At 43.0% G+C, this 14,066-nt stretch overlaps 1 protein-coding gene across 6 annotated transcripts in view; it reads right to left on the minus strand.

Moving 5' to 3' along the window:
* Window positions 1-13,082, minus strand: part of CDC42EP4 (CDC42 effector protein 4) — a 36,836-nt gene extending 23,754 nt beyond the window's left edge. For 2 of the 6 annotated variants that reach the window (XM_061615691.1, XM_061615689.1), the window contains exon 1: window positions 12,901-13,082. The gene's annotated coding sequence lies outside the window, so the exon portion shown is untranslated. Of the gene's footprint in view, window positions 1-11,717; window positions 11,976-12,896 lie in introns of those variants that run through there. The other 4 variants (XM_061615687.1, XM_061615688.1, XM_061615692.1 and 1 more) reach the window with 2 other exon arrangements.
* Between the last annotated feature and the right edge of the window lie 984 nt (window positions 13,083-14,066).

The following is a 14,066-nucleotide window of genomic DNA, read 5'->3' on the forward strand; positions in this document are numbered from 1 at the left end:
AAGAAAGCCACCTTTTCAATGGACATTTCCTGAGCTTACAGTTACACGTCCTCTAGAGTTTCAAAGAGTACATGCAGTTTCCATGAAGAAATCCCTCAAAGGGAGCCTCTCCTAGTGACATAGTCCATCATAAGCAACTATGTATGAAATAATTAGTTACACAGAGCAAAAATGACGCTAACTAGAGTGACTAGCATTGTAATCTCTCCCAGACAGAAAACAGTCACATCTCCGTTTGTCTACGGTAGAGTTAAAGAAACAAAACACCCAACGCCACATACATAATAGGCGGCAGGAGAAGAACCAGTTCGACTAGGTCAATAGAAAAATATGACCCAATGATGGCCCTGCTTGCGCTGTGACTCACAGGATGTCAGTGTATAATTATGAAAAGTCACTGCTGAGACAGATTTGGCACCAGGCCTCTGGTTCAAGGCTCTTTTCAAATATAACTCATCTACAATAAAGTAATTGTCCAGCACATCATTTGAAGCAAGTCAGTTTATTTCAGAAGTGTTCACAGGAGACAAGGTAGTTTTCCCTTCTTCAAAAGCAGAAATGGACTAGGGCTAGCTCCTCCCATTCCATGTAACTGAAGTATTGCCTATAAATAAAGCCATGAGGATAAGAGCAGCCTTGCTGGATCAGACCCATGGCCTGTCTAGCTACCTGCTTCCCATAATGGCCAAGCAGATGTCTCTGGGAAGCCCACCCACAGGATATGAGAACAACAGTGCTCTCCTGCTGTTCCTAAGTGACTAGCACTTAGAGGCATACTGCCTCCAATTCTTCACATATCCTTCATGTCTAGTAGCTGCTAATAGCCTTATCCTCCATGAATTTGCCTAATCCCCTTAAAAGCCATCTAAGTTGGTGGCCATCACCACCATTTTGTGGTAGTGAATTCCACAGTTTGGCTTTTTTTTGGTCTGTCTTGTATCTTGCAATATTCAGCTTCACTGGATTCTCTCAGTTCTAGTATTATGAGAGAGGAGAGGGAAAACTTATCTCTGTCCACTTTCTGCACACCATGTGTTCTTCTGAACTTCGTTCATGTCTCCTGTTTTGTTCGCATTTTATTCTAAATGTAAAAACTTCAAACTCCCTTTCTTTGTAGGGGAGTTGCTTCAGTTCCCCAATTATTTTGGTTGCCCTTTTCTGTGCCATTTCAGATCTACAATATCCTTTTTAGAGACACAGCTATCAATACTGTGCACAGTATTCAAAGTAAGACATTATGATATTGACAGTTTTGATCCCTTCCACAATGATTCCCAACACATAATTTGTTTGATATTCTGTAGGTCATGAACAATGATCTCAGAGAAAAGGACACTTGGCAGCTGTCCAGCACAAGTGGATCTGAATAATTTCAACTTTAAAAATACATGTTTTGTTTTTGCTTTAAGAATATATTTAAGAGCTAGCAAGATAGGCCATTATTGTCCCTCTCGCACAAATGAGGAAGTGAGGCCAGCAAAAGGCACAAGGCAAATCTACAGGGTTTGCATTTAGGTCTGTATATCATGCAGAACTCTCAACTTTGAGGTAACTTGAGCTAAAATCAAATTAGCAATCAGCTCCATTAATAGAAACTGTTACTTGCCTGTGATGGTCCATTCTCAAACCTTTTCATCTACCATCAAAGGCAAGGGAGAGTTTTAGAGGAGGGAAAATGAGAACTGTCATTCCTGAAACTACAGTAGCAGAGTCACAAGGATTTCCCCCTCAGTCTCCTTCCAAATACTTGATAGTTTCTCTCTATATATATACTCAGCCTGCTGGAGGCTGCTGCATCCCCTGCATTATCCTGTTACCCTTGGGGTCTCTCTCATCATCTGTCATTCATTGTTGATGCTAGACAAAGGCAGAAAGTGAAACAGGAAATCTATCACAGCACTTCTCAACAATGTTCTCTCTCTTTGACACACACAATGCAAGGTTCCAGATTATTATATATTATTAGGAGTCTCCAGCCTGTTTGTGTTCCAGATATCAGCACTGCTTTTCACACATACTGAGAGATCCTGCAAGACACAATGTTAGGAAAGCTGTCTAAGGCTATCATGCAACCGGCATTTAATGAGCGCAATAACCAAGCTTTTAAGACTGATGGACCCTGGAACTTTATGGTAAAGGGCGGGTAAGAAATCTAATAAAGTGTGCATTTCCGTCCATTTACATCAATTGCACATGCTCATCAGAAGAGGGAAATCCAACAATCCATAATGAAAAGCACATAAATGATAGCTCTGGAACATGAATTAATAAAGTTTTTTATTCTAAGCCAGTATTACAATATCATTAGGGACAAACAACCTGAAAGCATTCCAGACTATGCCAATTCCAAAGATTTCCATGCACTTATTGCTCTAGAACAACTCAGCAATCTTGTACCCAAGCCTCTTCGCCTTTTATCAGAAAGCTGATGAATTAAAGTTACTTTCCTATTCAACCACAGCAGCCTTTGCTTTTTTGTATGAGACCTCTCTTGCAGAACATCCAGCCAGGCAAGATGCTATTCTCTGTCACTGTAGTTCCAGAAGGATTCAGCCCCCAATGAATGAGACCTACCTGGGGGTTGCTTCATTGCCCACTTCCTCCACTGCCCAGTCTCATGATCAAAAAGTAAAAGCAAGGAAGGAACTCCCCCTCCTCCTCCTCTATTCAGGGTGGGTGATGGAGAAAGAATAGAGACTCTTGTCTCCATCTGCAGTGAGCAAGAACTGATACAAGATCCTGCGACAATCACGCTGTTACTTGGAGAAAGCTGGAGAGAGAGTGAAGCATAATAAATTGTCTCCTAATAATTTGCCAAGAAAAGCTCCATTGAATGCCAAGACATTTTGAAAAAAAGTAAACAGGCAGGCCAGCTAGTGATCAGTTTTGAGGTCAGATGGTCCATAATATTTGTCAACCCTCTGTCTTGCTTTTGGATACACAGTGACTAGTTTGATCTAGCCAGTGGGAGGGGTGGAGACACATTGGTCAGTCTGTCTCAGCAGTAAGAAATTAAGAGCGGGTGGCCCCAAAGGACTGCCAGAAATTACCTAAAGTAGAATAACCATCCCAGAGAATTTAAGAGGCACTGTTTATTCTTAGTTACTGTCAGCCAATTAAGAAAGTTGACTACCTGAGTTTTAGCCAAGTGCAAATTTGTGCATACCATGTATACCATTAAACACAAAACCAGCACTACCACATTAACTGTTGTCCTACAGCAAAAATTTCAAGCAAAGTAGCCTGAAGGTTTGCACTCCACTGCATGTGTTACTTTTACCTTTAGTCTGTCAGCTCCGTCCCAGTCTCCTTGCTGTGAAGACCCTCAACAGTCGGCAACCGGTTATCTTAGAACCAATAAACTCTTCTCCCTCTTTGCCATCTCAACTTCCCTACCCCCTACTAGCGCAGTAGCCTGCTTGCCCACACCCCCTTCAAGGTATTCACAATGCAGTCCTAGATCCTCCCACAAAATAGGTGTTCCACACTGTGTCCATTCACTGGCCCGCCTGTCTGAAGGTTAGAGGGGATTTCTGAGGAGTCAGGGGAAGTAGGAACTAGGAATCCTACAGTCACCATTTCACAATTAAATACCTCAGCTGCTTTCCATTCTTTGTAGAAACATATCTGGAGTTAGTGGCACGTCACTACCATCTAGCTTTGTGTACTTCCCGCTAGGCTAGCCATTGGAAAGCCACAAGCCTGGTGGCTCAGATACAAAAGTGGGGGCAGGTGTGTGTGCACACTGAAGGATACTTTGAATTTAAAAAGCATAACTTGGGGACAGTACCCAAGTAAACAGGATCCCACTTTTTAAGTTGGTGTAAAGAACTTGAAATGATTACACTGACTACAAGTAGCAATCTTACTTATTCTACAAGATGGCAGTTCAGTTGTCTTTAGAAGAGATTCCAGATGCCTGGCCAATCCCCAGGGTGAAGCTTCTTTTCAGAGAACTAAACATGAATGTTGCCCACAACGTACTGGATTTCCTTGATCATCCAACATTCATGCCAGCTGATGGGCAGAATCATATCTAGAGCTACTAAATGTAATGGCTACACGCTTACTACAAGGATATTGGTCCTGATGGCAAGTGTTAACACCTCAACTATGTTTGTATGCCAACTGCATTAGCTATTTGCAGTGCTTATTCGGAGGCTCTGCCTTAGATTGTGTTCTGGCCACACACATTTAAATCTCCATCATACTTGGTAAAATCATATGATAATGTTCTAGTATCCTTCCTGTAAGACAAGTAATGATACATACTCCAGTGGACAAAGGTAACCTTGCAAAAGGAAGAGTGGGTTTCATAACCAAAGTCATACAAACTCTTCTTTAACAAGAAGCCCATATTCTTTCCTAACTATAAATCCCTCTTTCAGAGCAAAGTTTGTTCAACAGACAACACAGTTTGTATGGACATGTCCTGTGTTTGTTCTTGGTACAGAGAGCTGCACAGAAGAGAAACACAAAATACACTCACGGCAGGAAAAGCACCAGGGGCTGGCATTGTCAGGTATCTGCTGAGACCCGTGCTCCACTCAGAGGCCCATCGCCAGCCTCTGGAACCTCCTGACTGCCGGTACTGGTTCACTTACTCTTATCAGGTTAGCAATATGAGGAGCAAGGACAAGGAGCAGTAATGAGAGACTGGGTAGTGGGCAGAGCGCTGGACTAGGATCAAGGAGATTGTGGTTCAAATCCCTACTGGGTGACTTCACTCTATGTCACAGCCTAATCTAGCTCACAGGCTTGTGAGGTGGTGGGAAGAGAGATATGTATATTACCTTGAGTTCTTTCGAGGAAATGTAATAAACAAACACACATCTGCATCTCTTTTCTTCCTTTTGTGGGAGGAGAGAGCCCAGAGAGGAAGACAAGCCAATAGGTAGTGACAACTGTGGCAGGGAGGCGGAAGCGAGTCTACTAAGCACATGTTGCCTAACCCCCCTCTCCAAAGCCAGGAACCAGCACTGATTCACACAGAGGTACCCATAGGAGAGATACAAGTACTTGCACCATCCTGATCACACGTATGGGAACGCATCTATTCTGTGGTGCTCAGGCACAGAATCCAAGCAAGACACTAACCCTCTTTCAGGCTGGACTTCCTAGTCAAAAAGAGGGCCCATTATGGGTTTGCCCCAGAACAATGTCCTGCACTTTCACTTGCCGGCAACTGAATGCATGGCTAGGCTTGGAATTGGGCCCAGGAGGCCCTGCAGTACACTTTGGATCACAAGGCAGCATTCTGAGTGAAGAATAGGTCACAAGAGCTGAGCTTTGATCAGAATCACTAGAGCACAGATTAAACCTTCACTGCAGTGCCGATAGCCCTTCAGATAGATTAAGAGACTCATTTAAAACAGTGAAGGGAGGGGGTAAGCAAACAAAGTCCTCATTCTTGGTTCAGTTTTACATCGTCATCTTCAAAATACCCTTCGCTGGCATTAACACTACCTGCCTTTTGAAGATTGGCTTTGTTTGAACAGCTTAATGAAGGGCGGGGTCCTGTTTAGGGGAGGTGGTTCTGCGACAGTTATATATCCTCCAAGCCACCTCTCCCATAAAATTTAAATTGTAATTCAAAGCTTTTGATCAAAATTCCTGCTGGTGAAAGAGAGTGGAAAAATTACTTTGACTTACAGCAACATTTGAATCCTGCATTAGGTTTAAACCAGTGTGACCTCATTCTTGACCAACAGACAGGCATCCATGTTGGAAGGTAGAACAGAAAGGGTGTGAAACAAGTTGCCTGGCCAGGTATGGTGGCGAGGCAGCAATTGCTACAGAAAGTCATGAGAGGCTAGACTTTCAGACAGACTAGCGCTCTGCCAACACCTTCATTGTATTGGTTGTAAGAAATTGCCCCATTTCAAAAAAGGTGAAGAAGCTGATTAGAAGTGAAAATTAAACTATCCCTTTCCAGAGGGGTTTACCATGCAGTAAGAAAAAGATTGACTCATGATGCTGCAGTGAACTTAGGGGAACTTAGAGCTAACTCACTGGTTAGAGATGTTATAATTATAACTCTCCATTAAAAAAAACCCCCGATTTAATAAAATATGTTGGCATATGAGAAAATTTAGCACCTTTCCTAAAGCATCTTTTTCTGAAGGAAGATAGTTCTTCATTTGCATGCTCATCCCTTTTAAAGTAAGCATGTTATAATACAAGAGAACAAAAACATTTTTTTAAAAATCAAGACCCACCAATTTTGGTAGAGATCCAAGTTTAAAAGTCATCAATTGTCATTGACCAACATCCATTTCAAAACAAGAACTGCCCAAATAACAGAACCAAGGCATGTGCTGTGCTGATCTTGTTCTAGCAGGGAGGAAGCAACAATATTAAAACAGTTGATATAGTTCAGATAGTCACTTTAAATAAGTTTAATTTAATTTGCAATTTTAGTGAAGTTCCCTATTGTAAATCATTTTCTTTTCCTTCTGTTTCTGTGAAGTACAGCAACACTCTGCAAAATTTAGATTAAAAAACTCCAAAAACAAATGTGGAATAATGGCACTGACTATTCTGCAGAATAGTTTCCAATGGAGAGTGTCTCAGTTTGCACAAGATAAAACAGTGGGAGGTGAAATATATTCCAGCAAATTTCTAGGTGTGCTCTGTCTTTTTAATTAACCATGCCCACCTTTCCTTAAGTGGAGTGATTTAAGCATAGCATGCTGAAAATATGCATCTTGGGCAAACCAAGTTTTCCCCCTCAACAGCTAGATTTATTCCTTAAGCAGCAACGTATTGCAATCAATCTGATTTTACATCAAATTGTAGTTTCAGATTCAACTATTAATGCACCCAAAATAGAAACAGAACACAACCTCAAGTTTGAAACACAAAAGGCTGCCTTCACCATCATATGATATTGACCAGTGAAAAGGCTTTGAAATTAATAAAAATAAATTTGACACAGATTTCTAGGATGAATAATGAGAAAAATATAACTTTCTACGTTAGATTCTCTATAGAAACAGTAGTAACATAGGCAAGAAGCAAAGTAAGAACACCAACAAACATACAAAAATGTAATTCTCCATCTTTGAAGATGCCTGGTGCACTCACCATATGCTCAGAGGCACATGTTTCCAAATTCTTCCAAGCTACACAGGAAGTGGATTGGACTGTGAAAGACCAACCCAAATTGTGTTTGCCTTTTGACAAATTTGTAGGGCAGTATAATATCTCAGAGAGGAGGTCAGGTCTCCTGCTCCCCGGTTCATTCACTATAGCTGTGCAATTTCCCTGCTTTTTAAAGTTTGATAGAAATATATGTTGGCTATAGGTACATTCTTAAACCACACCACAACTTTTTTTTGCTATTAGTGAATATAGTTTACACAGTTATGAAAGGCATACAAGTCTGTTTGATCTGAAATATGCAAGCACCTTTTGCCCCCAAATGCTCTGAAAAGTCTACTCTACATAACCTCCTTCTTGGGCACATAGGAATAGGAACAGACAGGGAACTTTCCTTGTAGAAAGTTTGTTTCTATGGATACAGAACCAGAACAAACTAGCCATGGGGTAGGTCCTCAGCTGCAATCAAGCTTCTCAAAGCTATGTGAAGCCACAATCTGCTGGTAGATAGCAAGCATTTCAGGGTGCACTGCTGAGCAGAAGCCCAACTGTGTCAGCAGAGACAAAACCATTTTAAGTGACCATCCCCCTAGGCACAATAATGTGTCATAACCGTCACATAGCACTCTCAGCTCCTGTCACGATGGAAGCAATCCAGGACAGCCCAGGATTTCTTATCTCTCCTAAAGATTATACCTGGGCATTGTTCATTCACATATGGTATTTTGATTCAAAACATGAATTGATTTAAAGAACTGACCAATAACCAACAATTACTCAATCAATCTCTAGGCAGCCCAGCTGCAGAATGGCCTGCTCAGACAGCAGACAGCTCATTAGCAGGGCTGTGGAGTCGGTACGCCAAACCTTTGACTCCGACTCCGACTCCTCTATTTTTCTACTGTCCGACTCCACCCAAAATTGCTTCCTACTCCACAGCCCTGGAAAGGGCTGTAAATGTCTTTTTAAATTGGAAGCTCTCATAGGAGCATTTTTATCGCTGCCTGAATATGCACTGATCTTGGCATCACAGCATTTGTCTTCATCTGGGTCCTGTGTCATACACTGACACACAAAATGTTTTCCATCTTGAGTTATGGTGAAATGCTCAACTACAGCTGACTTCAAGGGAAGCTTCTTTGACATTTTGAATTTATATTTTTTAAAAATTGTCAATCAAAATTTATTTTGAAGCCGGAGTCAGAGTCGGTACATTTCTACCGACTCCGACTCCACCCAAAATTGACTCCGACTCCACGACTCGACTCCACAGCCCTGCTCATTAGGGCAAATTATTTCTTTGATTTTTTGATGTGTTTTTCCAAAGGAGGCAAAGGCTGAAAACTTCTAGTTCCCAACCTAATGAAGTTCCCTTAGGAGATTTATTTTGCCAGCTGCACTAGTCTTATTATGTTGGCCTCATCTAGCCATTGGTATGTTTACCAGCAAACAACAGGTACAGCTAACACATTTCCTAAGGGATTGGAAAACCAGGGCATGGAGTGGAAAGAAGCCATTGTTGAACACTGATGCACAATTATTGTGTAAGAAACATTTAACTTGGATGGATTTGAGAGAGGCAGGACACCCACTTGTTGCACCACACATAAGGCCTGCAGCACAAACCACCCACATTCCTAACTTTGGCATTACCAGCACCCAAATATTTGTACCAGACAAAATAAGACTCCCAGTTACTGAACTATCTCAAAAGAGGCTACACATTCCTGTTGCTACACATTCCTATATCAGCCATGGGCTAAGTTTAACAGTCAGAGTAGCAGAGTAGCAGCACTGATGTCATTAATGCAAGCGACATATATGTATATTTTATGCAATGCATCTGGTTTGCCTGGCTAAGTAGTAGCCAACATGGTGCCTTCCAGATGTTGCGGAGTACAACTCATCCTTAATCACTGGCCATTCTGGTTAGAGCTGATGGAAGTTGTAGTCCAACAACATCTGGAGGGCTCCACATTGACTACCGCTGCTGTAGAACATGGACTGGTAGTCTCGTTGAGACTTTGGTCAATTTATTTACCGAGTATGCTCAAGACAACCACCATTTTCTTAAGAGAGATGGAAAAAACCACACCCATTGCTCATCAGGCCCCAGAAGTTTCGGAAAGATGGAAACAAGAATGTCAATGCCTGTTCAAGCTCCTTGTTCACTCTAGCTAAACACTGGTATTGCTCTCTTCAGCAACTTATGCAAGGAGGGTCATCGAGAAGGAAAGCTCACATGCTGCACCACTGAGCAGCTGCAGCACACTCTTCATAAATGACTTTTCAATGCTACATTAAAGGGACTTAATTTCTGTATCTTTTAGGGTCTCTACTGGAGCACTGGCTACCTCTGTACCATTACACTGTAGAATTGCACTAAAATGTTCTTCAAGATTGCTTCCTCTCTTAACTCAATTAGCAGCCACACTTCTCGTCAACCAGGAGTTTGCATTTCTCACCATGAACTGAAAGGTCAAGCCACATGCAGGTGTAAGAATCCAAATCTATTTGCTAATAATATCTAGATACCAAAGGCCATGTTCTTTGTGGCTTGGACATGCCTCCAGCCATTTACACTTTCCAGGACCATGCACTACCAGGTAAAAGCAGCTTCATACGCATACATTACAAAGTTGAAGGACCTGTTTCTCCTGCTGTCTCTGCATATGAGAAGAAGTATCCACTCCCACGTACTAAGCATAGCAACATAGCTACGCAGCTACTGGAGTTATGAATTCCAAGTAGAAGGACAAGCCCATGTTAGCCCATCAGAGGCTACAACCCAGGTGGATATTCTAGATTTCAAGATAGATATAACTATGCTAGCTTTTATAACTGATGCTTTGTTGGATGCTATAACTCTCCTTCTGGTCCTTGAAGTACTATTTTTATTTTTATTATTATTAGATTTATATCCCGCCCTTCCTCCCAGCAGGAGCCCAGAAGACAGAATTCAAGACCCTCCAGCCACAGCCAAAACTCTACTAAGATGACAATTCCTTGGAGCACTTTCTAGGAAGTATTTCCCACTGAACTCATTTTTTTAAAAAAAATACTTATGCAGTCAGGCTGCATAGCACAATCACTTTGGGAAACCTAAGCTGCCTTACCATTAGGCAACGTGAGGTGACCATCTCAGGGAGCAGATGCTACAGGAGGGTGGGGGACAGCAGTCCCCTTGCTATTCCTCCTAAGCCCCCTGACCATTTCCCTCGGTTGGAGGACAGAATTGTGTAAGCTACATGGAATGTCCTGCCCCTCCACTAAATGAGCCTCCTGCCTCAACTATGGAGAACCACTACCCCATCATCAGTGTTAAATTAAAATGCAACTTAAAAAAATTAAGATGCTACTGTCTGTCTGTCTGCTGGCTTCTGCATGTGGCATGGGGATGGCCATCATCTTGTCCTTTGCCTTAGGCAGCAAAATTTCTTGGGCAGGCCCTGAATTTAGCCACTTGGGTTAAATTCTGTGGTATGTTTTGCATTGTAGAACCCAACATCCACCCATCCATCCCCACCTCCAAATGATTTAGGACAAAATCACAGAGACCTTGGTGGGGTAGAAGCATCACTGTGATACTTGATTGGGGCGTGCAACTAACAGAAATTCCCAGTGTTAAAGTTGTTTACTGCTCCCTACTTGCACACAAAAAGGGCAGCTCTGTGTGTGTGTATGTTTGCTAAATAATTCATAACATCTGGGGGCTGCTGGCCTAAACATTTCCCCACATCATGCCACTAGCATAAAAAAGAGCACCTCTGTTCAGGCACAGATCACACAGTTCACCTCGCAAGCAAGGCACACAGGCTTATTTGGCAAGAGTGAAGAAAGCCACCTTGGAGTCAGCCGGAAAGAGTTGGAACTACAGTTAATAAGACAAGTTTATTCCTGAGTTTTGCAGGAATGGCTCGAAAGGCTGCACAACAGAGCCACTCATACAGAACTTGGCAGGGCAGCTTGAAATTTAAGCAAGAGAAGCGTAACCCTAGCAGTTCCCTTTGTATGCAACTATACTTCAGGGCTCTTTGTGAAGATGAATTTCAATAGGTCAGATTGGGAGAGAGGGAGGGAGGCAACACTCTCTCACCAAGACACCTTGAAACAATCACAAGGGGCTGCAGATCCCATCATCACCCCATGTTAAAAAAAAAGGAATACTACCCCCCAAAAAAGGGTGTGTGAGAGAATCCCCTAAAGCTACAAACAATCAGTAGGCAAGAAACCATACTTTGCAGCTATGGATTTGGGATAACAGACTGACTACAAAGTAGGCTTTTTTGCTGGTTTAGTAAACATACCACCAGTTTTTTCATACGTCCAAACAACTTTTTACTTCTTCAGCAGTGCAGAAGTCTAATCTTCCAGGCCACCCACTACCCGTTTTCAGCGGTGATAGAAAATCACAGATTTCAGACCCACACTCAAGACTCTGAGGTCTGCACAAGCAGAGGCACCCTGCAGGGCTACCTGCTTCTCTTCAAATGCCTCCTTTCCCCGCCGCAGCGCAGTTACTATGCGAAGTGACCTCTCTCCACCTTGGGCAACAACACAAGCTAAAACAAATGCTCCAAAGCTTGCAAACGCACCCGCCCGCAGAAGTTACTGACCTACTAGGGGAGCATATTTCCCACGCTGATCCACGCAGGGCTGAAGGGGGCCGGATTGGGAGAACGGGGGAGAGAAGAGCTCGTTTGTTTGGGCTTCTCCTTCGCTTTAGATTTAGAACTTTGCAAAAACTGAGAGCTACTCGCTCCTTCCGAGCGCGCTTAGACCTAAGCAAATTCAGGGATTTATTAACGTGCGACTTCCCGTCACTCTGCCTCCGGCTCGCACTTTGGTTTCTGCACACAACACAGGCACACACCAAACTGCAATACAGTACTCATCTCCAAGCCGTACCGTCGTTCATTCACGGGATTTTAAAGAGACACGCTCGCTTTTTCCGAGACAATGGGAAAGCCTCCCTCCGAGGAAAAAAAAAGATAGCTAGCGGGATGATGACACAGACATGTGTGTATACATACAATCCCATCTGCTGCTCTCCAGTCCAAATGCCAACCCGATTAGCCTCCGCTTTGCCCAGCTAGAATGATTAAAAACAAATCGCGACTCAAGGCGACTCTTTCCCGTGCTCTCTCTCCCTCCGCTTTCCTTTCCCCCCTTGGGAAACTACATTGATGTGAAAAGGGACAAATGGGCTTCAGATGTATTAGCCCAAAAAACAACGAGGCCTCCTTGACTTCCAGGCTACAAACACATTTGCAGTGCTTGACTTTTAAAATAAGGAGAAGGTTTCAAATCTGCAACACCGTGCTTTTTTTGGGGGGGAGGGGCTACGATGAAAGAGTCTCTTCTTCTGATTTATAGAGAATTCTCCCCGCCCACAAACACGCACCTCTGTCTATCTATCTTCATCTCTGAATAGCAGGAAAGCATTTGAACGGGTTCCGAAATCAAATAGAGCCTTCGAGCTAAGAAGAGCAGGAAGATGACAGAGAGGCACTTTCTCTCGCAAGAAGAAAGGGGCACTCCCTTCCCGCAAGATCTGCCTGCAAAGAGAAGCCAAACAAGCAGTAATAGTGGCGGCGCCGGCAGCAGCAAGGTTAAGTAGACAAAGATCCGTCTCGCATACCAGGGTTTTCTTCCCCTAACGGGCACCTTTACCCCACTGCGACTCAGCCCCTTCCCCATCCCCACCTACCTAAGCCTCGCATGGCACCAGGCGCCTCGGTTCACCCCCCACCCCGACTCTGCTCAGGGGCCGGCAGCCAAGCATCCATCCGTACCTACTCAGAATCCTTTGGCTCGAAGGAGTGCCGCTTCTGTTACCGGCTCAGTTGCTTTGTCCCTCCATTCCCATATTTCCATCTCATGTTGGGTGTTGCAGGACACCGTTCCTACGTTTCTCCCTCCGCTTCAAACTGACCAAACTTATCCCTCCCTCCATCCCGTCCCAGCCACTGAGCCATCTGTGACGTCTTCGCACCGAAAGGCCAATGCGTGGAGGCGACGTCATCAGGCCAGCCCAGGTCTCCTCCATTCAAAATCTGAATGCTTCGGTCTGCCTCTCCTTTGTAGAGGTGAAGGAGAGGGGGAAGCGTAAGGGAGGAGGCGGAAAGAGATTCATATTCACTAATAGGTTAAAAAAAAAAAAACCTTGCGGTTTAAGGACGTACCTATATCCCACAGATGTTCCTATTAAATATTAAAAAGCAGGGAAATTGGGCAGCTATAGTGAATGCACCAGAGGAGCAGGAGACCTGACATCCTTTCTGAGATACTGTACTGCCCTATAAATTTGTAAAAAGGCAAACACGATTTGGGTTGGTCTTTCACAGTCCAATCCACTTCCTGTGTAGCTTGGGAATTTGCTAATGTGTGCCTCTGAACATATGGGGACCGGTGGTAACATTTGTCATCTCCAAAGATGGAGAATTACATTTTTGTATGTTTGTTGGTGTTCTGCTTACTTTGCTTCTTTTCTGTGTTACTGCTGTTTCTACACAGAATCTAACCTAAAACATTATATTTCTCTCATTATTCATCCTAGAAATCTGTGTCAAATTTATTTTTATTAATTTCAAAGCCTTTTTATTGGTTAATGTCAAATGATAGTGAAGACAGCCTTTTGTGTTTCCAATGGAGGTTATGTTCTATTTCTATTTTGGGTTCATTAACAGTTGAATCTGAAACTGCACTTTGATGTAAAATTAGACAGATTACAATATGTTGCTACTTAAGCAATGGATCTTGGTGTTGGAAAAAACAAACTTGGCCTGTCCAAGATACATGTTTTCAGCCTGCTATGCTTAAACCACTCCACTTAAGAAAAGGTGGGCATGGTCAATTAAAAACATAAAGGACACCTAGAATTTTGCCAGAATATATTTCACCTCCCACTTTGTATCTTGTGCAAACTGAGATATTCCTCATGTCCATTGGAAACTATTCTTTAG

This window comes from Rhineura floridana, chromosome 3 (genome assembly GCF_030035675.1).
Source record: "Rhineura floridana isolate rRhiFlo1 chromosome 3, rRhiFlo1.hap2, whole genome shotgun sequence".
Lineage (NCBI taxonomy): Eukaryota > Metazoa > Chordata > Lepidosauria > Squamata > Rhineuridae > Rhineura > Rhineura floridana.